This window comes from Rutilus rutilus, assembly GCF_951802725.1.
Source record: "Rutilus rutilus genome assembly, chromosome: 24".
Taxonomy (NCBI): domain Eukaryota; kingdom Metazoa; phylum Chordata; class Actinopteri; order Cypriniformes; family Leuciscidae; genus Rutilus; species Rutilus rutilus.
The window spans coordinates 30102618-30130517 of record NC_140228.1 but is presented as its reverse complement, the minus strand read 5'-3'; the positions used below and the strand labels follow the sequence as shown (position 1 = coordinate 30130517).

Genomic DNA, 27900 nt, shown 5'->3' with positions numbered 1-27900 from the left:
TAATGACTACCCGATGTGTCTCCATTTGTATTTCTAATATAATTTAACGTTTAAAAATACTTTTTTAGTAATAATGATTTATGTGCTGCTGTTTGAACTGACTGTTTTAAACACGTAAAGTGAGTGAAAACTCGATTTTCGCAGTAGAAATAATAAGGTAAACAGAGAGGATGATGTCAGATGTTTTAGAGACTGAAGATTGTAACTTAGACTGTCTCATTTGTGTATTGTCTAACTATACAGCTTTAATGGGTGTTACACAAAGAAAAAACTACCATAGTATTTCTATTTGCCATGGTATTATTTAGTGTACGAGGGTATTGCCTTTTGCATCACAGTACATTTTTGTAAGATGATTTTTTTTTTTAAATGTACATGTATTGAATTTGAAGCCTATTTCCACCACATAAGAAAAAAAAGCAATAATTATGTCAATAATCAATAATAATTTTACAATAATTATGACAAAAAACTGCCAACTTTTGAGTTGCAAGTTTTTTTTTTCTTCGTTTTTTTACATCTCGATAAATGTATTATGATTGTCAAAACACTTGGTAACTAAACATAATTTTACTAGGTTTAGTGACAACATGTTACAATGTTTACATGGGACAGTGACTGGTAGGTTACTGTTTTTATTAGCCTATAGCTTGACACAAATTTCACGATTTCAATTCAATTCTTGTGATTTGATTCCGATCTTGATTCAGTATAGATTAATTGGATACATATTAGGTACAGTAGTAGATATGTAAATTTTTCTCAAGAAAAAAACTCACCTAATGCTATACAGAGAGAGCACTGTCAGCTGGTATTATTATTAAAGGTTAAAAATAACTCAATAATAATATAAATCAGTTTTTATTATAAAAACAACGTTATAATATTTTAATGATGTAAGTAAAAATACAATAAACATGTAATATGGTGCACATACGTAGCAAAATAGCTACTCCTCTCTATAGCTAATTTTTCTGGCCAACTAGCGTGCTATGGTCATTAACTGGCTTTCCTGAGGTAATGTGACATTAATCTCCAGCTGTTTTATTGACCTCTTTCGGCCATTAAAAACACTGATTGATCAATATTATGTTTGAGGGATATACAATCTGGTCAGTTGTACTGTATCTTTCAACACAACTATTGTTCATTCGTGTTTATTCACTAGATGATCGGTTCACGTGCCGCTAGAACTGAGGCGCTACAGCGATCTGTCACGTCACATTTACAAGCGCCAAAACGGTATTTATTGTTTGAATATGGAAATAAAGTTGACAGAATCCGAGAGCTGAGAATTAGTTTGATATCAACAGTAACGGCTGTCCTGTCTGTCGTGTCCGTGTCCTCTTCCTCCGCGAGTTCTCTGTGCGTGAGAACATGTGTGTGTGTGTCGTGAGAGTGTGTGGACAGTCTCACACTGAATGCCTGAGAGTTGAAAAAAACAAAAAAAATGATGAGAACCAAGTAATTTATGAGATGAGGTCATAATTATGACAAGTCTAAAACGACATAAATGTGTCTCCATACATGTGATGACAGGAAATAATCATGCTCACGTCTTCATCAGTGTTGCGATGGAAACGACGAGCGTGTTCACATCGGGTTTAATAACTCTTACTCTGGGACAGGCGCAGTTATGGTCATATTCATGTATTGCCAGGTGACCTGCATCTGTGTCATCTTCACTCAATCAGGCACTGTGTGAATCATAAACGTCCTTCATGAAATCATCTTCTGAACGTCAGGAGAGCAGCGATGGCGTTAGCAACCCGTTGTGTGTTCGTAATCAGATGCATTTTTACAGATTAAATAATATCAGTGTGTTACTGTAAACCGGAGCATGAGTGCATGAACTGTACTGTAATCAGCATAATCAGCATGTGTTGCATAATGTTGAATACCACACAGAAAAACATCTTCTTGTTCCTCACATATAAACAGCACAGGCCGTGGCGCTGAAGGCCCGCTCACACTAGCATCTCTACATTAGCATCCTCTCCAGCGCACGATACCGCTCTGAGTCTGACGTCTGTAAATGCTGGAGCTCTGATTGGCTGTCAGTGTTTTTATCCTTCATAAGATGAACAGTTGTTGATTCCAACAATATAATTTCTCTGACGGTTGTTGTTGTGAACTCTGCTATTCTTCTACATTTAGGACGATTATTACTTCACAGTCAGTTATAATTTTCATTATCGGCCTTTACAGTGAGGCGTTTACAGTGAGGCCTTTACAGTGAGGCGTTTACAGTGAGGCGTTTACAGTGAGGCCTTTACAGTGAGGCGTTTACAGTGAGGCGTTTACAGTGAGGCGTTTACAGTGAGGCGTTTACAGTGAGGCGTTTACAGTGAGGCGTTTACAGTGAGGCCTTTACAGTGAGGCCTTTACAGTGAGGCGTTTACAGTGAGGCGTTTACAGTGAGGCCTTTACAGTGAGGCGTTTACAGTGAGGCCTTTACAGTGAGGCCTCTACAGTGAGGCGTTTACAGTGAGGCCTTTACAGTGAGGCCTTTACAGTGAGGCGTTTACAGTGAGGCGTTTACAGTGAGGCCTTTACAGTGAGGCGTTTACAGTGAGGCCTTTACAGTGAGGCCTTTACAGTGAGGCGTTTACAGTGAGGCCTTTACAGTGAGGCCTTTACAGTGAGGCGTTTACAGTGAGGCGTTTACAGTGAGGCGTTTACAGTGAGGCGTTTACAGTGAGGCGTTTACAGTGAGGCCTTTACAGTGAGGCGTTTACAGTGAGGCCTTTACAGTGAGGCCTTTACAGTGAGGCGTTTACAGTGAGGCCTTTACAGTGAGGCCTTTACAGTGAGGCGTTTACAGTGAGGCGTTTACAGTGAGGCGTTTACAGTGAGGCGTTTACAGTGAGGCGTTTACAGTGAGGCCTTTACAGTGAGGCGTTTACAGTGAGGCCTTTACAGTGAGGCGTTTACAGTGAGGCCTTTACAGTGAGGCCTTTACAGTGAGGCCTTTACAGTGAGGCCTTTACAGTGAGGCCTTTACAGTGAGGCCTTTACAGTGAGGCCTTTACAGTGAGGCGTTTACAGTGAGGCGTTTACAGTGAGGCGTTTACAGTGAGGCCTTTACAGTGAGGCCTTTACAGTGAGGCGTTTACAGTGAGGCCTTTACAGTGAGGCGTTTACAGTGAGGCGTTTACAGTGAGGCAGTGAGGCCTTTACAGTGAGGCCTTTACAGTGAGGCGTTTACAGTGAGGCCTTTACAGTGAGGCGTTTACAGTGAGGCGTTTACAGTGAGGCGTTTACAGTGAGGCCTTTACAGTGAGGCCTTTACAGTGAGGCCTTTACAGTGAGGCGTTTACAGTGAGGCCTTTACAGTGAGGCCTTTACAGTGAGGCGTTTACAGTGAGGCCTTTACAGTGAGGCGTTTACAGTGAGGCGTTTACAGTGAGGCGTTTACAGTGAGGCGTTTACAGTGAGGCGTTTACAGTGAGGCCTTTACAGTGAGGCCTTTACAGTGAGGCCTTTACAGTGAGGCGTTTACAGTGAGGCCTTTACAGTGAGGCCTTTACAGTGAGGCGTTTACAGTGAGGCCTTTACAGTGAGGCCTTTACAGTGAGGCGTTTACAGTGAGGCGTTTACAGTGAGGCCTTTACAGTGAGGCGTTTACAGTGAGGCCTTTACAGTGAGGCCTTTACAGTGAGGCGTTTACAGTGAGGCGTTTACAGTGAGGCCTTTACAGTGAGGCCTTTACAAAAACAGAACTTTTAATGGTTTTAAAAACACATTCATTTTTCTGGTGATGTTTCTGTTCTGCTTTGTAATGATGATAATGATAGTATAAGTAGCCCCCCCCACACACACACACAGTATTGTTTAGGTCTTGTGGTTTTCCTGCTGAAACTGAGGCCGTTGCACAACACCGTTTTCAACAAGAACGGGGAACATGTATTTGTTCTGGCCCTTCATTTACACAACGGCCTGAAAACACAAGCTTATGGAAATGAGTTTTAAAGTGCAAGTTTTGAACACAACACCGTTATCATTTCTGTCTAAACAACAAAAAATTCTACTTGTTCGGAGCGATGGATGCTTACACACACACTCACACTCACACACACACTCACACACACACACACACTCACACACACACACACACACACACACACACACACACACACACACACACACACACTCACACTCACACACACACACTCACACACACACACACTCTCACACTCACTCACACTCACACACACACTCACTCACACACACACTCACACACACACTCTCACACTCACTCACACTCACAACAGAGAAAAGGCATTGATGGAGTGATTTTATAAGATCATGAGATCAAACAGATGCTGTGAGTGTGAGTGTATGAGTGTGAGTGTGTGTGTGTGTGAGTGTGTGTGTGTGTGTGTGTGTGTGTGTGTGTGTCGCTGCCGGATGTGTGCCGCTGATTAACCCCTCCGAGGCGTGAGATACTCAGACACTGCAGTGATGTGAGGCTCCGGGACGGGATCGGGAGTGTTCCCGCTGTCCTGGTTTGAGGAGTGAGGGAGTGGACAGGAAGTGATGCGTTTCGTGTTTGGCGTTTGGTGGCTTTTAAAAGTGTTGTTGACTCTGGGAAATAAATAAAAACACATCTAGAGCTTTTTACGTTGAAGTTGAAGAGTAATAGAGATTTGAAACGCTCGTTTGACAGTGATGGACTTGAGTAATGGAGTCTGAGTCTCCAGGAGTTGGACAGTGGCTCACAGCGGCACATCTGCATCTTCTCTCAGCGGAGTGCTTCCTCTCGGACTGGTCCCAGTGCGAGCGCTAGACTCTCATGTGTTCGGCTGTTCTCAAACCACTGCACTGCTGACTCCGGTATGAACACATGTGAAGAGTTGTTTCATGCGATCCATGTGTTGTCCGTCACTGAAGCGGTGTGTGTGAAGAGCTCCCCGTACACCACAACACTCTCCGTTTCTCGGATCCCATCGGACACACGTAAACCTGTCGGAGGATCCCGGATCCCATCGGACACACGTGAACCTGTCGGAGGATCCCGGATCCCATCGGACACACGTACACCTGTTGGAGGATCCCGGATCCCATCGGACACACACGTACACCTGTTGGAGGATCCCGGATCCCATCGGACACACGTGAACCTGTTGGAGGATCCCGGATCCCATCGGACACACGTGAACCTGTCGGAGGATCCCAGATCCCACCGGACACACGTGAACCTGTCGGAGGATCCCGGATCCCATCGGACACACGTAAACCTGTCGGAGGATCCCGGATCCCGGATCCCATCGGACACACGTGAACCTGTCGGAGGATCCCAGATCCCACCGGACACACGTGAACCTGTCGGAGGATCCCGGATCCCACCGGACACACGTACACCTGTCAGAGGATCCCGGATCACTTTCCTGCACAGTATTATCAGGACCGTGGGGATTGTGGTCTGCATGCAGTGGGAGACAGTGGCGTGATTAATGGAGGACATAAATCAGGTGATTCTGCATTTGCACTGTCAACAGTTCAACAGTGTGTGTAAAATGATGCCGTTAAAGCCTGAGATTACACTGACATTAAAATATACTTAAATCTGATATTTTACATTGTATTTTACATGCTTGGTGACTTTTAAAATCAAAATATTATTTACAACACATCAATTCTTACTGACTGACCTCAGAAATATGAGTAATAGTGTTGACGTCGTCACATGACTCATGCTCTATAGTCTAATGACGCAAGAAATATTACTTCTTTCCACTGAGGTCATTCAAGGCATTACCTGAGAAGACGTCATTCAACTCAAAAGCGTGCCATTTTGCTGCAGTTCACAACTCAGAGTTATTCATATTCATACTTCGCACGATTGCTCATTAGATATGCACGTTTGCAGTCACTGACATCAGAGCTGATGAATAACGACCTTAAATATTGTTTTGTTCCTCACACACAGATATCATACAACTTCAGAAGGCTTGGAGTATTTTATGGTGATTATTTATGTATTTCTTTCTCAACGGATCCGTCATCATTTACTGTCATTAGGGGTTCACCGATGTTTGATAAATCCACGATAACAGATTCTCTGCTGTCTAAATAAAGCAAATTAAATCAGTAAAACTAGTGTTTCTAGAGCAACAAGTTAATTTAAAAGAGTAGTTCACTTCAGAATTAAAATCTCCTGATAATTTACAGATGTTCATGTCTTTCTCTCTTCAGTGGAAAAGAAATGAAGGTTTTTGAGGAAAACATTCCAGGATTGTCCTCCATATAGTGTCTTCAATGGGGTCCAACGGGTCGAAGGTCCAGATGTGAGTTTCAGTGCAGCTTCAAAGTCTCGACACGATCCAGCCGAGGAATAAGAGTCTGATCTAGACAAACCAGCGGACATTTTACAACATAAGAAACATTTATATACTTTTAACCACTAATGCTGGTCTTTTTGGTTTGCACTGAAACTCACATTTGGACCTTCAACTCGTTGGTTCCCATTGAAGACACTATATGGAGGAACATCCTGAATGTTTTCCTCAAAAATAATTTACTTTTTTAAAATTTTAAAATTAACTTTATTTCTTTTCAACTGAAGAAAGAAACACATGAACATCTTGGATGACGTGGAAGAGTAAATTATCAGGAGATTTTAATTGTAAGTGAACCAGTGCTTTCACGGGGCTGTTTACACGACAGCGGCGTTTGAGGACGCCTGAAAACACAAACTTATGGGAAAAAAGTTTTAGAAAACGTTCTCCGTGTAAACACCAGAATCTCTGAAGACGGTGACGTCATGCTCATGCGTATTACGTGTTCAGTCTATAGTGTGATCGCCATCTACTGGCCTGGCAGCAGAATACAGCGCTTATAGTTGTGTTCGCGGATCCGTGTGAACGGGATAGTTTTGCCGATGGTGTCGTCTGTATGCGGACGAGTGTAAACTGAGTGTCGCAACATTACAGTGTTCTACAGAAGCTAGTTTTCACCATGGAATACAAAAAAGTTTTTATCTGAAAAATTATGACTTTTTTCTGAATTGTGAGTTTATATCTCACAGCTCTGAGAGCAGTTCAGCTGTTGCAGTTACCTTTCGTATTATTTATTCCGTTGTAGGAACAAACTTTCATAATGTATTAATTTTGAGATGGCAGGAGAGCATTAAAATAAATAAAATGAATTTATTTGTGTTTTTTAACCATTTAAATACGTCAAATAAATCTGTCTCTGTTAAAGCAAACAAAGTCCGTCCAGTGATGGGAAGAACCCGTCTCCGGATCCTGAAGTTCTGGGATCCCAGTCCTCTCTTCCAGCCGTGTGTTTCACAGCGTTCCCTCTCTGATCCCGGTGTGTGTCGAGATCCCGGTGTGTCTCTGATCCCGGTGTGTGTCGAGATCCCGGTGTGTGTCGCAGAACGTGTTGTGTCCTAGAAAACCTGTCTCCGGTTAGCACTAACTCTGGAACAATACGCCCACGGAGTGTGTGTCTCCTGACAGCCTAGCGCAGACGTCCCCTGAAACCTCATGTACACACACACACTCTCTCTCTGATCGCCAGCTGATGGAACGAGGTCAGTGTCAGGAAAACACCAGTTCCCTCTCCTCTACTCACACTAGAGTTGTGTAGTTATCTCTCTTGTGTTTTCAGACTCTGTAAGAGAGCTGTCAGCGTCTGTGCCGGAGTCGTGTGTTTCTGCACGAGATCCCGGACAACATGTTCATGAAGTGAAACACACTCGCTGGGATTATTGGGCTGTGTACGGTTTGGGGTTCAGGGTTGAACTCCCTGTGGCCTGTGTGGAATTCTCAGAAGACTTCTGTCAAAAACATTAATTGTTTTTAATAAATTAAAAATGAATTGGAACAGACGCTGTATTGCTCCAAAAATAACCAGTAATCATCATAAAATATGTCCATATGACTCATGCAAGAAATATCAGAATTATTTCCCCTGAACTTGAACCTGAATTATGAATTAGGAGTGGGCGGAGTTAAAGTGTGCTTTTGGCATGATGTGCTCTGATTGGTGGAGATTTCTCTGCAGAATCATGGGTAAAGTTTTCAATCATTTCATCCCTTAAAGGGATACTCCACTTTTTTCGGAAATAAGCTCATTTTACATCTCCCCCAGAGTTAAACAGTTGAGTTTTACCGTTTTAGAATCCATTCAGCCGAACTCCGGTTCTGACGGTACCACTTTTAGCATAGCTTAGCACAGATCATTGATTCTGATTAGTCCAGTAGCATTTCTTTCAAAATGACCAAAGAGTTTCAATATTTTTCCTATTTAAAACTTGACTCTTCTGTAGTTAAACCGTGTACTAAGATCGACGGAAAATGAAAAGTTGCGATTTTCTAAGCCTATATGACTAGGAACTACTCTCATTCCGGCGTAATAATCAAGGAACTGTGCGGCTGTACCATGGGTGCAGCAGGCGTAGTGATATGACGCAGCGCCTGAAAATAGGTCTAATAGGTTAGACAAACTTAGTCCCGGTCACGTTGGAAGAAGTTACCGAGCTGGGGACTATTTTCAGGCGCTGCGTCATATCACTACGCCTGCTGCACCCATGGTACAGACACACAGTTCCTTGATTATTACGCTGGAATGAGAGTAGTTCCTAGTCATATAGGCTTAGAAAATCGCAACTTTTCATTTTCCGTCGATCTTAGTACACGGTTTAACTACAGAAGAGTCAAGTTTTAAATAGGAAAAATATTGAAACTTTTTGGTCATTTTGAAAGAAATGCTACTGGACTAATCAGAATCAATGATCTGTGCTAAGCTATGCTAAAAGTGGTACCGTCAGAACCGGAGTTCGGCTGAATGGATTCTAAAACGGTAAAACTCAACTGTTTAACTCTGGGGGAGATGTAAAATGAGCTTATTTCCGAAAAAAGTGGAGTATCCCTTTAAAGCTCATCTTTAATCACCAAAATGACATATTTAAATGTTTTTTCCTTGAAAAAAAATGTCATCATGCCTTAAAATATCTTGACTGTAGTCTGTAACTCGACACCCTTGCCTCATTTAGTATGCGCGGTTCTCTGAATATGCAAATGAGCCCCGCCTCCGCTCACTCCCTCAGCTCAGAGATCCACTGGTTGACGATCACACGTTGATCTGATTGGTTACAAGGTAGTTTGTGACGTCAGAAACACCAGCGATTTCAAAGCGTGTGTTTGAGACTGTCTTTGGTTCACTGCAGTTTTAAGGAGGAAATACTCAGCAATGGTGTCGACTTATGAACTTACACATGCTTTGTCTTAAAGCACATTAAAAACACCACATAGACACATAAACAACATTAAAAGCTGGATTTCACCACAGGGGGACTTTAAATGTGATTATTTAAAAATAAGTTGAAATCATTTGGGCGGATGGCTTGAACAGAAGCATTTAGCATAACCTGGTATTGCTGTCTTTCACAGTTTTATAAGTTAAAAATCAATTCCCCTTTGTAGAAAATGAATGGGGTTTTTCCTTGCAGAACCTCCTGCTGTATTAAAGTTGCAGTGTTTAATTACTGAAGTAGCGAGGCCTAATTGTTGAATGTTTCTGGTTATCTACAGGTAGACCGTAACCATGCTTAGCATGAAAAGGCTTTTTTTCTGTCTTTAAGTTGGTAGTATTTCACTGCAATAGTTTAGATGCTTTACCAGAGACAGAGGCTCATAAATGCTCAGGATTAACAAATAGGCCTTTCAGACAGATTTCACTTCTGTTTGGTGCCGCTAATGCTGCATAAATTACACGCTGCAGCTTTAAATACATTGGCTAATTTACTAATGCTTTCTGCTAATAATGTCGCACCATTTTCAGTTCGGTTGAACACGTTCTACCATTTCAGATCCACAACCAGTCGGCTCTGAAATAAATCTGCTATTCCATGTGAACCTGTTTTTCGAGCTGTTTTTGTCATTGAGATCTGGATGATCATGTATGGGCGAGCTTTCAGGCCCTTCCTCACCAATACTCAGATTCTTCATCAGTGTGCAGACAAAAGCACGTATAGCATAAGGCTTATTGGGGGAGGTCGGGCAGCGCTCCATCTGATCCGGACCCACATCTGTCGAGGACAAAGGCTGGCGGTGAGGGGCGTCAGGGGTTAACTGACCTATGGAAATGACTTCAGGATCCCTTGTGTGGTGAGAAAGGGTTTCGCTCCTCGACTCGGATGAGAAGGGGGAAGGGAGTCTCGTGTGCGGATGCGTTCACATGTGACGTGTGTGTGTGTGTGTGTGTGAGCCAGCGGGCGCAGGGATTGTGGTTGCCAGGGAACGGGGGGTAATTAATTCCACTGCACACGAAGGTGAGCGCGAGCGACTGGCTTTCTTTGATGAAGAGCCACAAGATGCGAAGCCTGTTTCCCAGTCTCTCCTGTTAAAGCACTGGAGCAGCTCCGGGATCATTCCTTTGTGCCACGCTTAGACTCTAACATTCACTTTACAGTATTTGTGCGGTCCCAAGCATTGACAGAATAACTTAAAATGCAGTCTTTCTCTTTTAGGAAAACAGCAAAAATATTGATGACTATTGTCCAATCAGATCCAATCATGTCCCGCCCTCTTATACTACCTGTAAACCCTGAATCTATTTTACACCATACTAACCAGATGTGCCACGACACTTGATAAAAGATGTCACGCCCACTCCGCCCACACGCTCTTCTGATTGGCTGTGAGTTTTGATTGATTTGGTTACGAGTGCAGTGCGCTTGCAGAGAGACTCCGCCCACACTCTCTTCTGATTGGCTGTGAATTTTGATTGATTTGGTTGTGAGTGCAGTGTGCTTGCAGAGACTCCTACCACACTCTCTTCTGATTGGCTGTGAATTTTGATTGATTTGGTTGTGAGTGCAGTGTGCTTGCAGAGACTCCTACCACACTGTCGCATCTCATGTTGTCTGTGTGGACAAACAAATCGTTTATTGCTTGAATCGCACCAGATCACGTCGGGTTAGGACACAGTTTTAGAGTTATCTAAAGCAAACGTTAAAAACCTATAGGTTTTTAATTTGCTCTTATTACAGTATTTTAACTTATTTACCATAGAAATAGCCAAGGAAGCTGGCATACCTTTACAACACCAGCCAACCAGCTTGTTCTCCCTGCAACCAAGTGGTAGTTAACAAATTATAAACTGTATCTGAAATCATACCTCGTTCACTATACCCTACATTACTGGTTCACTATACCCTACATTACTGGTTCACTATACCCTACATTACTCGTTCACTGTACCCTACATTACTGGTTCACTATACCCTACATTACTGGTTCACTATACCCTACATTACTCGTTCACTATACCCTACATTACTGGTTCACTATACCCTACATTACTGGTTCACTATACCCTACATTACTGGTTCACTATACCCTACATTAGTCGTTCACTATACCCTACATTACTGGTTCACTATACCCTACATTACTGACATTACTCGTTCACTATACCCTACATTACTGGTTCACTATACCCTACATTACTGGTTCACTATACCCTACATTACTCGTTCACTATACCCTACATTACTGGTTCACTATACCCTACATTACTGGTTCACTATACCCTACATTACTGGTTCACTATACCCTACATTAGTCGTTCACTATACCCTACATTACTGGTTCACTATACCCTACATTACTCGTTCACTATACCCTACATTACTGGTTCACTATACCCTACATTACTGGTTCACTATACCCTACATTACTGGTTCACTATACCCTACATTAGTCGTTCACTATACCCTACATTACTGGTTCACTATACCCTACATTACTGACATTACTCGTTCACTATACCCTACATTACTGGTTCACTATACCCTACATTACTGGTTCACTATACCCTACATTACTGACATTACTGGTTAACTATACCCTACATTACTGACATTACTGGTTCACTATACCCTACATTACTGACATTACTGGTTAACTATACCCTACATTACTGACATTACTGGTTAACTATACCCTACATTACTGACATTACTGGTTAACTATACCCTACATTACTGACATTACTGGTTCACTATACCCTACATTACTGACATTACTGGTTAACTATACCCTACATTACTGACATTACTGGTTCACTATACCCTACATTACTGGTTCACTATACCCTACATTACTGACATTACTGGTTCCTACATTACTGACATTACTGGTTCACTATACCCTACATTACTCGTTCACTATACCCTACATTACTGACATTACTGGTTCCTACATTACTGACATTACTGGTTCACTATACCCTACATTACTGACATTACTGGTTCACTATACCCTACATTACTCGTTCACTATACCCTACATTACTGACATTACTGGTTCACTATACCCTACATTACTCGTTCACTATACCCTACATTACTGACATTACTGGTTCACTATACCCTACATTACTGACATTACTGGTTCCTACATTACTGACATTACTGGTTCACTATACCCTACATTACTGACATTACTGGTTCACTATACCCTACATTACTCGTTCACTATACCCTACATTACTGACATTACTGGTTCACTATACCCTACATTACTGACATTACTGGTTAACTATACCCTACATTACTGACATTACTGGTTCACTATACCCTATATTACTGACATTACTGGTTAACTATACCCTACATTACTGACATTACTGGTTAACTATACCCTACATTACTGACATTACTGGTTAACTATACCCTACATTACTGACATTACTGGTTCACTATACCCTACATTACTGACATTACTGGTTAACTATACCCTATATTACTGACATTACTGGTTCACTATACCCTACATTACTGGTTCACTATACCCTACATTACTGACATTACTGGTTCCTACATTACTGACATTACTGGTTCACTATACCCTACATTACTCGTTCACTATACCCTACATTACTGACATTACTGGTTCCTACATTACTGACATTACTGGTTCACTATACCCTACATTACTGACATTACTGGTTCACTATACCCTACATTACTCGTTCACTATACCCTACATTACTGACATTACTGGTTCACTATACCCTACATTACTCGTTCACTATACCCTACATTACTGACATTACTGGTTCACTATACCCTACATTACTGACATTACTGGTTCCTACATTACTGACATTACTGGTTCACTATACCCTACATTACTGACATTACTGGTTCACTATACCCTACATTACTCGTTCACTATACCCTACATTACTGACATTACTGGTTCACTATACCCTACATTACTGACATTACTGGTTCACTATACCCTACATTACTCGTTCACTATACCCTACATTACTGACATTACTGGTTCACTATACCCTACATCACTGCGGTAACACACACCACTGAAGGGAACGAGTGAGCGAATGTGTGCCGAAGTCTCTGGATGTTCATTTCATTCAGTGTACATTGATCGTCCTCTCGTTATTGATGTGCATTATGGGGTTGAATGAGTGCAACTTCCTCTCTAACAGGGCTCTATATAGAAGAGTTTAGGCAGATTTGCACACAGCCGTGGCTCATGCTGTGATGTAAGTAATACCGATTGGCTCTTTATAAAAGGGTTGATGAATGTCCCAGAGCTCTGTCCATCAGATGTGCACCTCAGAGCCGGAAGAAGTGTTTCCAGCGGGCCTTTGAATGTGCAAGGAATTATTTTTTACTAATAGAGGTTATTTCGTTGATACCTAAAGAAAATATTAGTCTAGTAACAGATATGTTTATGATGAAAACTGGCTTCCATAATTCATACCGCAATTATCCAACAACCAAGCGTGAGTTTACATCAGACTGTCCTGACCCGACACGGTCTTCAACACATCCCTGATCTCTCACACGAGTCTCTCTCACACGAGTCTCTCTCACACGAGTGCCACTTCTTTTCACAACCAAACTGTGTCTGTCTTGACATAAGTGTATTTAATTATTCTTTTGCCATATTACCGTATTACAGGAGTCTCTGTATCTCTCCTAAACCCCGGGCCGCTTCTGTTCCACCAATCAGAGCAGAGCTGTGGACTTCGCTGTGTTTTGCGATGCTGTTCCTGGTCTTGTGTGTGTGTGTGTGTGTGTGTATGATGGGTTGTGAAGCATTGAGATGGATCATGGGCTTTGCAGAAACAGCTGTGTCGAGACATTAGAGATATTAGCAGCTTAGCAAGAGAAATCAATCTCAACTTGCACTTCAAAATGAATATTGCTAATATTACAATGCTTTGATTTGGACTTGTACCATGTGATGGTGTGTAGACCTTGTAATACCACTGTATTCTTTAAGTTCACCATGTAATGTAACACACACACACACACACACACACACACAATGGTAATCACGCAATACTGTGGTAAATATTTAAATACCATGGTGTTACCATTTTGCCAGTTATTGAGGCTCAGTTCAGATGATAATCTCATGTTGTTTATGGGTGAGTTTAGCTGATGTTTGGTCCATTTATAAAGAGCACAACATTTAACTAAAAACTTTCAGTTTTATGTTCTTATTTTGCATGATTCATCAGAGTATCGGCGGGAAAACAACATATCACGGGCAGAAATTATTCATTCATTCTCACAAATGTGTTCTTTTATTTGAGTTAAATCATGGCCACAGTTGAACTAAAACAAGGGCACAACTCCTGATGTAACTAACACTAGTGTTAACTAACACAATGATGTAACTAACACTAGTGCACACATTAATAAAGCATGGCCACAGATTATGAAGTTGTGGATGAATGTTCTTAATTTGTAGCCATAAAATCAAAATTTTCTTCCTTATTGGAGCAATAAAATTGCTTTTTGTTCCTTGTTAAACATCCAGTGAAGCTTCACATTATGGATGTATGAATGTTTGATACTGTCGTTCATATAGTCTTTCTGGCAACACTTTACAATAAGGTTCATTAGATAACATTAGTTTACTACCTTAGTTAAAGGTGCTGTATGTAACTTTTTTTATAAAATGAATCCTTTTTTTATTGCCCGTCTGTGAAGGGGTTGTAATCACACATTACAATGATCCACTTTTCGCGTTTTGCTATTACCTCTGAAGGCCAGTATTCCTATTTTTATGTGAAGTCTCCGGGTCGGATTTTCTGCGAAATCCACCGGATGTGACGTGCATGCGCGCTCCCGAGCCTCTCCGTTTTATATATACAGTCTATTGCGACGGCACTGCAGCTAACGACATGGAGTCTGATAACACCAGAGAATGGCTCTGATAACACCAAAAAACGACCTGCCTCCAGCACAACACAGACTCCAACACAAACTCCAAAAAAAAAAAAAAATTATCTGCTGAAGCTCGTCAGGCCAAACGTCAATCGGATCGACTCAGGACGAAAACACGGATCAACATTGGCAGAGCGTTTGAATTATGGAGAGACCTCCGCTTTGTTTTAGGTATAAAAACAGACCCTGAGTTGGCTTTCATCCTTTTAGACAGGTAAGCTAACAATACTTCAAAGCATGTAAAATATATTGTGATTTTGTGCTTTAGTTGGCTCAAGTTAGACATCATTAGTTCGCCAGCTAACGCCGACCATTTGCTAACGTTATCTGATGTGAAAGACTACAGTTGTAACTTTATTGCTTTTCACGAGCACGAGCGCTGTTGTTGCAATCTGAAACATCACCGCTAGAGGCCGCTGGATCCTACATACAGCACCTTTAACATGAACTAAGAATGAACAGCACTTCTACAGCATTAATTAATCTTAGTTAATATTAATTTCAACATTTACTAATACATTATTAAAATCAAAGGTTGTATTTGTTAACATTAGTTAATGCACTGTGAACATGAACACACAATGAACAGCTGGATTTTTATTAACTAACATTAACAAAGATGAATAAATACAGTAATAAATATATTGCTCATGGTTAGTTCATGTTAATTAATACATTAACTAATGTTAACTAATGAACCTTATTGTAAAGTGTTACCGTAGTTTTTCACTTTGATGGAACTTTGGTCTTTCAAACTCAGTGGAGAGAGATTTGTGGTCTGGGAATGTGAACCAATCCACTCTTCCCCTCTTCCGCTCTTCCCCTCTTCCCCTCTTCCTCTTCCGCTCTTCCCCTCTTCCACTCTTCCACTCTTCCGGTCTTCCGCTCTTCCACTCTTCCACTCTTCCGGTCTTCCGCTCTTCCGCTCTTCCACTCTTCCCCTCTTCCTCTTCCGCTCTTCCACTCTTCCACTCTTCCGGTCTTCCGCTCTTCCCCTCTACCGCTCTTCCACTCTTCCGCTCTTCCGGTCTTCCGCTCTTCCCCTCTTCCGCTCTTCCACTCTTCCGCTCTTCCGCTCTTCCGGTCTTCCGCTCTACCGCTCTTCCGGTCTTCCGCTCTTCCACTCTTCCGCTCTTCCGGTCTTCCGGTCTTCCGCTCTTCCGGTCTTCCGGTCTTCCGCTCTACCGCTCTTCCGGTCTTCCGCTCTTCTGCTCTTCCACTCTTCCGCTCTTCCGCTCTTCCGGTCTTCCGCTCTTCCGGTCTTCCGCTCTTCCGCTCTTCCACTCTTCCGCTCTTCCGGTCTTCCGGTCTTCCGCTCTTCCGGTCTTCCGCTCTACCGGTCTTCCGCTCTTCCGGTCTTCCGGTCTTCCGGTCTTCCCCTCTTCCGCTCTTCCGGTCTTCCGCTCTTCCGCTCTTCCGGTCTTCCGGTCTTCCGGTCTTCCCCTCTTCCGCTCTTCCGGTCTTCCGCTCTACCGCTCTTCCGGTCTTCCACTCTTCCGGTCTTCCGCTCTTCCGCTCTTCCGCTCTTCCGGTCTTCCGGTCTTCCCCTCTTCCGCTCTTCCGGTCTTCCGCTCTTCCGCTCTTCCCCTCTTCCGCTCTTCCCCTCTTCCGCTCTTCCCCTCTTCCTCTTCCGCTCTTCCACTCTTCCGCTCTTCCGCTCTTCCGCTCTTCCCCTCTTCCGCTCTTCCCCTCTTCCGCTCTTCCCCTCTTCCGCTCTTCCGGTCTTCCGCTCTTCCACTCTTCCACTTTACATCCAGATTAATTATCTTGGCTCTGAAAACTGGACACACACTTTAATCAGCAAGAGAACAACACACTCTTCATGAAGCGTTCTGGATTACACCAGTGGATCGCCTTGGCGGAGAAACGCACCTGAGCTCTCGCTCGCCCGACACATCGAGCCGCTCTTGGCTTTTCAATGCCAGATAATTCAATCACTGCATTAGAGGCTGAAGCCAAAGGCTCCACAGATGCGGAATCCAATTGCCATTGATTCCCAAAATCGGTGTCATTGTCTCGAGAGTTTCTTTCTTGCTTGCTTTGTGTTCGGCATTAGATGAATCCGCTCCAGTCCTTTTCATTCCCAAGAGCTGAAATACTGAAGACGTCTTCACGTAAGTGGAGGCGGAGCGCCCTGATCCCGCTCATCCCCTGATCCCGTCCATCCGACAGCGTATCCAGACACCGCTCGGAGGAATCACCGTAACTGAGGCTTTACGAGATGCTTTTCCTGAATGGCCTGTTTCATTCAGTAATATAATCACAGCATTCCTCTTAGCCTGTTTCAAGGGACGTGCTTCAATTTAAATTGAGTGAACTTCTCTGCTAATGGAAGATATCGCCATCACTAATAAATGGCCCAAATAACCACCCAAAATAAACATTATCATTATCAGTTATCATCGTTTACTCGTTCCAAGCCAGGGCCACTCCGTCTCGACTCAACCGGAGGGAAAAGACACAGCCAGGATATTACATGCCATGTATGAATATTTACTGTTTTGTAGATGGGGAAGAAAGCTTTAAAAAACAGAATCTGAAATTATATTAAGATATCTTTAAAATAATATGAAATGAAATAATATTTTTTTTGGCAAGTTCTATGCCATTGTTTTGAGGGAAGCGAGATATGCAGTGTATGCGAAGTGACCCACGTACTCATGAAGCCACTTTGAGATCCTCTTATAGACACCAAAACTAAACTTTATTAAGAACCAAAATGTGAAAGGATATTAAGATATCTTTAATACTTCTCGAGTTGCATGCAAGCAGGCTTTGGGGGGAACCTCTCGTAAACTGCTTTTCCCTGCTTTTTAAAAAACTGATTTAGATTACTAAAGTCCACAGATTTAACTAATAGATCTTCCAATCTCTGTGTAAAAACTAAAATAATGATACTGCCATCTTTCTAAAGTAAGTGAAATCTCAGTTGAAAACTGTCATTTTGATCCATGATATTTAATATTTTGTCTTTCATCACTAGAGCTTGGCGATTAATCGTTGAAAGATGATCTGGATTCAGACGCTCACATGATCTCATCGGTAAACGAGCGAGTCGTCCCGCTAGGAAACCCCGATCACAGAATGTGTCAGCTGACCTCTCTGGAGTTCGCTGGATTGGCACACAATGACCTGAATATGTACAGTGTTGTGCAGAATGCTTTTGTCCACACAGTGAAAGTCATGTTTGAGAACATCTCTTGAGGAGAGTCAGTCGCAGGTCTGGATTGACGTGAGCAAATGATGAGAGAATAAGAGTCTAGTAGATGTGTTACAGTCCGCCGGAGACAGCAGGAGTGTGTGTGTTACAGGAGTGTGTGTGTTACAGTCAAACAGGGTTCCTCCAGGAAGGTGTCCGCAGTCATCATCATCATGTGTTCAGATCTAGTCCAGCATCGCTGTCTCCTCACGGAGTCTTGTTCTCTCTCTGACAGAAGTGAAGGCAGTGCTGGAGAAGGAGAGTGTCATCAAACTACTGTACAGAAATAGATTGTGTGAGAAGCAAACGCACTTGTTTAAAGGGGTCATATAATGGTACATGCACTTTTACAAGTTGATTGTACTGAAGAGTGTGTTGGCAGTGCCTGTACACAACCATCATATAATGATACTAATCCATCCAGTGTTTTTTTTTTTTTATCTCCTTATATGTTTCCCGTCTCAAATCAAGCCGTCCGACCGTGTGACGTCACAAGATCAGACGCCCCTCCCACGATTGTTGATTGACAGCAGCGTTTCAACACAGACCTGCCCTCGCTCGTGAGCGAGCTGTCAATCATAGTCTGCATTGTTGATACGCTGGAGCACTGTCTATGAGAATGGCGTCTCAGTGATTGTGGTGTTCTCGGGTGTAATAACGAACACAGAAAAAAGTCTTTCATGACCATTAGCTGTAACATCAATCTGTCAATGAACTAACGTATACATCAGTACACATAGCGTTCGTACCTCACTACTCTACCCTGCCAGTGCACACAAAGATAGATCAAAGTGACATTACGTTAACCAACCATTCAGAAACGTCCTGTTCGAGCCTTAATTGTCGAACTTCTTCGGGGCCATCATCTTGTTCCGGGTCCGACTCCGGTTCAAATTGATACGGTTGCACAGATGTGTCCTCGGAGACTCCCGCTGCCATTCTTTCTCCAAAATATACCCTCAACTGTTGTCAAGGCAATACTCCTTGTGTGTGTCAAACGCCCACAGAACAAAGGGGCGGGGTCAGCAAAGCTCATTAGCATTTAAAGACACATGCACTTAAACGGCGTGCTGAAAACAGAGCTGTTCTTGACCAGGTAAAATTAGTGTTTTCTTACAATACTAATAGAATTTTTAATTAAAGTATATTACAAACTTTTCATTTAGACCCTAAAGAATCATATTAGCTTGTACAAAAATGCCATTATATGACCCCTTTAAGAGCTGTGGTGTTGAGCCGGCTCTGTGATCAAGACATCACCGCTGATAAAGTGGTGTGTGTGTGTGTGTGTGTGAGTCTGTCAGACTCAGCTGATACAGCAGCATTGAGGCGAACTGCTTTATAATGAATAAGTGTGAATGAATAATGAGTCACTGGTTTGAATCGTTCACTGAATCAGTCCGACTCGCTTGACTGAACCGATTCAGTGATGTCACAGTCAGGCTTTCACAGGCTAGTTTCAGTCGTGCAACTGAGATTGAGCTCTTTAAACTCCATTTAAAGTGACGTAGCAAACTATATGCAGAACTGCAGGAAATTGCTTTGTTAGAAAACAGAAAAAACATTTTTAAGAAATTCACATAAATGTTGGTTTGATAAAGCCTTGTTTAAAAGTAAAAAACTCTTAAGAGGACAGATAGAAATATTATAATATAAAAAAAAAACTGCATTTAATAATAATCCAATTGAACAGTATTTCTGACATGTAGGTCATTAGTTGGTGTTTATTGTAAATATAACTCAGTAATATAAAATAATCTAAACTTAAGTTCTGTTTGTTTCAAAATGAATTTTTCCCATTAGATTTTAGAGATGGATCTACTACTGAATAATGACCTTAGAAGGTATGAGTGGAGTCCTGTGGCATCATGGGATAGTAATGCTGTGGACCAATCAGAAGCCAGAGCTGAAACTGCAGGGTTTTCACAGTGTAATGTGTGTGTTAGGGTGGGAGTTCAGCAAACCCTATCAGTGTCATCGCCACGCAGTGATTATCGGCCGCTGGAGTTCAGCCGCTGGTTTTGTTTTGGTGGAGCGAGTGGTTTTCCGGTTTTCCGTCTGCCGACCGTCCCAGAAGAGTCTCGGCTGTGTGTCTGTGAGCCGCAGATTCAGACGCGTTCAGAGCTGCAGGACAAACACTGAGTCAGTGTTTACACACACTTCCCTCTCTCTCCTCCGTCACAGCAGTGCAGAGATCCTCTCGGATCTGACGGAGAAGGCATCGGATGAAGGGAGGTGGAGGGAACTGCAGGCGCTGCTCAGATGAGAACAGTCCACTGCCTTTTTACTGAAAACATCGTCCGTAAAGTCAGAATCATAGACTGTGTAAAGCACTGGGCGTAGTGTGTGTGTGACGTCACCCGTAGTGTTTCTGAAGCCTAAAGTGGGCGGAGCCGGCCGTCGCCATCTTGGCCGCGCATCACTCCAAGATAAACTACAGTGTGCAGTGAGGCGGATTAGCTGAGGTGACGTGACGCTAACGCTAGCAGACATACGGCTAGCAGTGACATCAGCGCAATCCACCTGTCACTCAAGTGGCCACGCCTAATTATGCAGAACTTGACGGCTTAATATAATTTAAACGGATGAGTTATAAAATAATTCACCCCCTCACAGTCGTCATGAAGGGCAACATCAGCTTTATAGACCAAAACCACTGTTAGCACCAGACTGTAAACATGTGTGTTTCTGCTGTAAAGTTGGGCATTTTAACATGTGGGATTATGGGATTGAGTCTCTTCTGCAGCCTCTAGTGGCCAGTGGATGAACTGCAGTTTAACTCTCTTCAGTGCTGGATTCACGAGAGAGACCGGAAGGTTCCGCTTGGGCAAAACACATTCATGATTGGCCATATTTGCTTTTCTAATCCATGTTAGATTTGGGCCAAATTCTAAAGTGAAGAACTGACTCAGAATCTCACGTCAGATCAGGTGTCAGGTAAAACCCCGGCAGCTGTGGATGCCAGGAATGTACTGTAAAAAATACGGTAGCAGCATTTTAGGTTTTACAGATTTATCTTAATTTACAGTTAAAAAACATATTTCATTATCTGATAAAATGTTAATTTGCCGATCTATTGAAGTACTAATGTCAGTTTTGTACCATTGTAATACACTGACAACCACCAATCACAGTGGAGATGAGAGTCACATGATCAATCAAAGCTCATCACAAGCAGCTTTTACACAGTCAAGTTAATACCAATAGAAGCTGCACAGTGGCATTCACACACACACCATCATGGTAACACACATGATATTTAAAAAATGCATAAACATTAATTGAACAAGATTAAATGTAACCCTGATATTAAATGTAAACTGTAATGTACATAACGCATTAGAAGAAAACTGAAGAAACAGTTATTTCAACAAAAATACATCAAATGTGAAGCGTCACGCGGGAACTGAGGGAATGCACGGTTTTCACTAAACTATACAATGACTTGTTCTTTTTCACTTCCAAAACCTAAATTTAATGGTATTTTACTGTAAAATGACATTAAATGTACGGTTAGATCGATCACATTTTACCGTTAAAATTAAGATTTTTTTTTACAGTGTAGAGCAAATAATAGTGTCTGGATGAGTCTCTTCAAAAGCAGTTAATTGTGTTGTGTGTAGTTGATGTGTGTAGTAATGTGTGTAGTTGATGTGTGTAGTTGATGTGTGTAGTTGATGTGTGTGTAGTAATGTGTGTAGTTAATGTGTGTGGTAATGTGTGTGTAGTAATGTGTGTAGTTGATGTGTGTAGTAATGTGTGTAGTTGATGTGTGTAGTAATGTGTGGTAATGTGTGTGTAGTGATGTGTGTAGTTGATGTGTGTAGTAATGTGTGTAGTTGATGTGTGTAGTAATGTGTGGTAATGTGTGTGTAGTGATGTGTGTAGTTGATGTGTGTAGTAATGTGTGTAGTGATGTGTGTAGTAATGTGTGTGTGTGTGTGTGTGTGTGTGTGTAGTAATGTGTGTAGTTGATGTGTGTAGTAATGTGTGTAGTTGATGTGTGTAGTAATGTGTGTGGTAATGTGTGTGTAGTTGATGTGTGTAGTTGATGTGTGTAGTTGATGTGTGTAGTAATGTGTGTAGTAATATGTGTGTGTGTGTGTGTGTGTGTAGTAATGTGTGTGTGTGTGTGTGTGTGTGTGTGTGTAGTAATGTGTGTAGTTGATGTGTGTAGTAATGTGTGTAGTTGATGTGTGTAGTAATGTGTGTGGTAATGTGTGTGTAGTGATGTGTGTAGTTGATGTGTGTAGTGATGTGTGTAGTAATGTGTGTAGTAATGTGTGTGTGTGTGTGTGTGTAGTAATGTGTGTAGTAATGTGTGTAGTTGATGTGTGTAGTAATGTGTGTAGTAATGTGTGTAGTTGATGTGTGTAGTGATGTGTGTAGTAATGTGTGTAGTAATGTGTGTGTGTGTGTGTGTAGTAATGTGTGTAGTAATGTGTGTAGTTGATGTGTGTAGTAATGTGTGTAGTAATGTGTGTAGTTGATGTGTGTAGTAATGTGTGTAGTAATGTGTGTAGTTGATGTGTGTAGTAATGTGTGTAGTTGATGTGTGTAGTAATGTGTGTAGTTGATGTGTGTAGTAATGTGTGTAGTTGATGTGTGTAGTAATGTGTGTAGTAATGCTCGGTTTGTCCTGTTTTCCCTCTCCGGTGTGATTAGTCTGGATAGCCTCGAGTCCAGGCGAACCTTCAGTGTATTTCCACTAGACTAAACAGCGGAGTGTGTGTCGTCAGGGAAGACGTGTTCCAGCACACACTGTCCTCGCTCTGGAACACACACACTCTGAGACTCATGTTGGCCAGCCTTGAGCGAGGCGTCACACACCTGTGGTGCTGTAAATACACACACCTCATGAATCAGCCAATGTCTTCGCTGTTAAACACTCATGAATATGAATGTGTGTGTGTGTGTGTGTGTGTGTGTTTACCTGCGTCTGTGTTTCTCTCCTGCGGTAACAAGAGTGCTGTAGTTCAGAAACACAGAGAAACGACTCTCAGAGCTTTCACTCCGCAGAATCCCAGTCCACACGCAGGATCATCCAGCCGTCGTTAGAGAACACCTCTGTCTTATATCGCGCCATTAGAAGCGTTACAGTGCGACACACAGAGACACACAGAGACACACAGAGACACACAGAGACACACAGAGACACACAGACACACAGAGACACACAGAGACACACAGACACACAGACACACACAGAGGAGCACAGAGACACACAGAGACACACAGACACACACACAGAGGAGCACAGAGACACACAGACACACAGAGACACACAGACACACACAGAGGAGCACAGAGACACACAGACACACAGAGACACACAGAGACACACAGAGGAGCACAGAGACACACAGAGGAGCACAGAGACACACAGACACACAGAGACACACAGAGGAGCACAGAGACACACAGGCACACAGAGACACACAGAGGAGCACAGAGACACAGAGACACACAGAGACACACAGAGACACACAGAGGAGCACAGAGACACAGAGACACACAGAGACACACAGACACACAGAGGAGCACAGAGACACAGAGACACACAGAGACACACAGAGGAGCACAGAGACACACAGAGGAGCACAGAGACACAGAGACACACAGAGACACACAGAGGAGCACAGAGACACACAGACACACAGAGACACACAGAGGAGCACAGAGACACACAGAGACACACAGAGACACACAGAGACACACAGAGACACACAGAGGAGCACAGAGACACACAGAGGAGCACAGAGACACACAGAGGAGCACAGAGACACAGAGACACACAGAGACACACAGAGACACAGAGACACACAGAGACACACAGAGGAGCACAGAGACACAGAGACACACAGAGACACACAGAGGAGCACAGAGACACACAGACACACAGAGACACACAGAGGAGCACAGAGACACACAGAGACACACAGAGACACAGAGACACACAGAGACACACAGAGACACACAGAGGAGCACAGAGACACACAGACACACAGAGACACACAGAGGAGCACAGAGACACACAGACACACAGAGACACACAGAGACACACAGAGACACAGAGACACACAGAGGAGCACAGAGACACACAGAGGAGCACAGAGACACACAGAGGAGCACAGAGGAGCACAGAGACACACAGAGGAGCACAGAGACACACAGAGGAGCACAGAGACACACAGAGACACACAGAGGAGCACAGAGGAGCACATAGACACACAGAGACACACAGAGGAGCACAGAGACACACAGAGGAGCACAGAGGAGCACAGAGACACACAGAGGAGCACAGAGGAGCACAGAGACACACAGAGGAGCACAGAGGAGCACAGAGGAGCACAGAGACACACAGAGGAGCACAGAGGAGCACAGAGACACACAGAGGAGCACAGAGACACACAGAGACACACAGACACACAGAGACACACAGAGGAGCACAGAGACACACAGAGGAGCACAGAGACACACAGACACACACAGACACACAGAGGAGCACAGAGACACACAGAGGAGCACAGAGACACACAGAGACACACAGAGACACACAGAGACACAGAGACACACAGAGGAGCACAGAGACACACAGAGGAGCACAGAGACACACAGAGGAGCACAGAGACACACAGAGGAGCACAGAGACACACAGAGGAGCACAGAGACACACAGAGGAGCACAGAGACACACAGAGGAGCACAGAGACACACAGAGGAGCACAGAGACACACAGAGGAGCACAGAGACACACAGAGGAGCACAGAGACACACAGAGGAGCACAGAGACACACAGAGGAGCACAGAGACACACAGAGGAGCACAGAGACACACAGAGGAGCACAGAGACACACAGAGACACACAGAGGAGCACAGAGGAGCACAGAGACACACAGAGGAGCACAGAGACACACAGAGGAGCACAGAGGAGCACACAGAGACACACAGAGGAGCACAGAGACACACAGAGGAGCACAGAGACACAGAGACACACAGAGGAGCACACAGAGACACACAGAGGAGCACAGAGACACACAGAGGAGCACAGAGGAGCACAGAGGAGCACAGAGACACACAGAGGAGCACAGAGACACACAGAGACACACAGAGGAGCACAGAGACACACAGAGACACAGAGACACACAGAGGAGCACAGAGACACACAGAGGAGCACAGAGACACACAGAGACACACAGAGACACACAGAGGAGCACAGAGACACACAGAGGAGCACAGAGACACACAGAGGAGCACAGAGACACACAGAGGAGCACAGAGACACACAGAGACACACAGAGGAGCACAGAGACACACAGAGACACACACAGAGACACAGAGACACACAGAGGAGCACAGAGACACACAGAGACACACAGAGGAGCACAGAGACACACAGAGACACACAGAGACACACAGAGACACACAGAGACACACAGAGGAGCACAGAGACACACAGAGACACACAGAGGAGCACAGAGACACACAGAGACACACAGAGGAGCACAGAGACACACAGAGGAGCACAGAGACACACAGAGGATATCGATCGTCCTGTTTGTCAGATACGGTCATGAAAGAGCTGCTCAATAATCAAACCCTGACCGATGCTCACGAGTGTTGCTCTGCGCTTCCTGGCCGTAAACTAAAATAAACGCTGAAACTCAGACTTTATTGTAGTGCCTGTTACGTTACGTGTAGCAATAACACATAATGCATCATTTCAGTCAGCTGACCCTAATCTAACCCCAACCCTACAGTTCATCACCATCATCACTCCGTACTTCATCACTCTAACAGGACGTTTACATTACTCTTCAAATTAACCAAATTGGAATTGTGAATTGAAAACACGTTTAATTTCGCAAAAACTCACATTTATCGCAAAAAAGTGTGTACGCCCGCATGAGGAGGTCTTTCAGGCAATGCGAAAGAGAAATATTTCGCAAATCGAAGCGCGAGCCTTTGTGTTTTGTTTCGTGGTTTTTAATTTTGTTGTTTTGCTTATTTTTGTTGTTGTTTTTGTGTTTTGTTTAATTTAATTTGCTGTTTTTGTTTTTGTTGTTTTGTTTTATTTTGTTTAGTTTAATTTTGTTGTTTTGTTTAATTTAATTAGCTGTTTTTGTTTTTGTTGTTTTGTTTTATTTTGTTTAGTTTAATTTTGTTGTTTTGTTTAACTTTGTAGTCATTATGTTTTATTTCGTGGTTGTTTTGTTATTTTGTTGTTTTTATTTTGTGTGTCTGTTTTGTTTTATAGTGTAGTTTTGTTTAGTTTTAATGCCTAAAGATGTTGACTTATTTGATTTTAATTTATTTGACAAGTTTACAAAACTGTACAAAACAGCAAGTGTCCCGTACACACACGCACACACGCTCACACACACACACACACACACACACACACACACACACACACACACACACACACGCACTCACACACACACACACACTCACTCTCACACACACACACACACACACACACACACACACACACACACACACACACACACACTCACACGCACTCACTCACACACACACACACACACACACACACACGCACTCACTCACTCACACACACACACACACACACACACACACTCACTCTCACACACACACACACACACACACACACACACACACACACACACTCACACACACACACTCCACACAGAAATGGAGGCAAATGTAAAAGTGACGAGGTAATATCTCCTAACCAATGTTAATTACAAAATAAACATGTTTACATTTAAAATACGTTCATTATTAACATTTATCACACACAAAATCCTCACTATAATCCCCAAACAATCTTTTTACCGCCTTTTTTTAAACTTCATTAAATCAATAATTAATTATGAATAATTAATGTTGTGTGTCAGACCCAGTATTTCTGACTCCTCTGCGGTTTATCTCTTATTAGAGTTTGCATAATCAGTACAGGACTGTATCGCAGCACCGGCCGACTAAACCTGAAGACGCTCACGATCCCTGTTCAGGAAGATGAAAACATTCCGGTCCACATGAAACCCCTCATGTTCAGTGGGATCATCCGAGGACTGCTGGGACACACACATGCACTTAAAGCCCACAGTTTCAGTGATGTATACCTGTGTTCACACCGCTTCAGTTCACACAGCTCTGGGTTTACTGCAGTTCCCAGAGGATAATCCCAACTCCCAGCAAACACTCCTGACCTTTCACAACACTGACTTTGCTTTTTGTTTCTGCTTATCAGTCCAGATCTTTGTTCCTCTGTTGATCCGAGAGAAACCCCGGATTATCCCGCACCGACCGCGGCGCATTGTTTGCCTGTTGCCTAGCGACGCTCTGAGCCCGTAACCATGGCGATCTGCATGAGGGCGTGGCTCCAGTTCTCCGGTTCTCTTCCTTTATCAATACTGGCAATCCATATCTCCCACTTTGTCCCGATTGCTTGTAGTCATCCCGTTGGATTCACTGCCACAGCAGTTATTGAC

General features: G+C 43.1%; 1 protein-coding gene across 1 annotated transcript in view; it reads left to right on the top strand.

Moving 5' to 3' along the window:
• Positions 1–27900, top strand: part of tgfbr1b (transforming growth factor, beta receptor 1 b) — a 70949-nt gene that overhangs the window by 1221 nt on the left and 41828 nt on the right. The gene's annotated exons all lie outside the window — the stretch shown is intronic.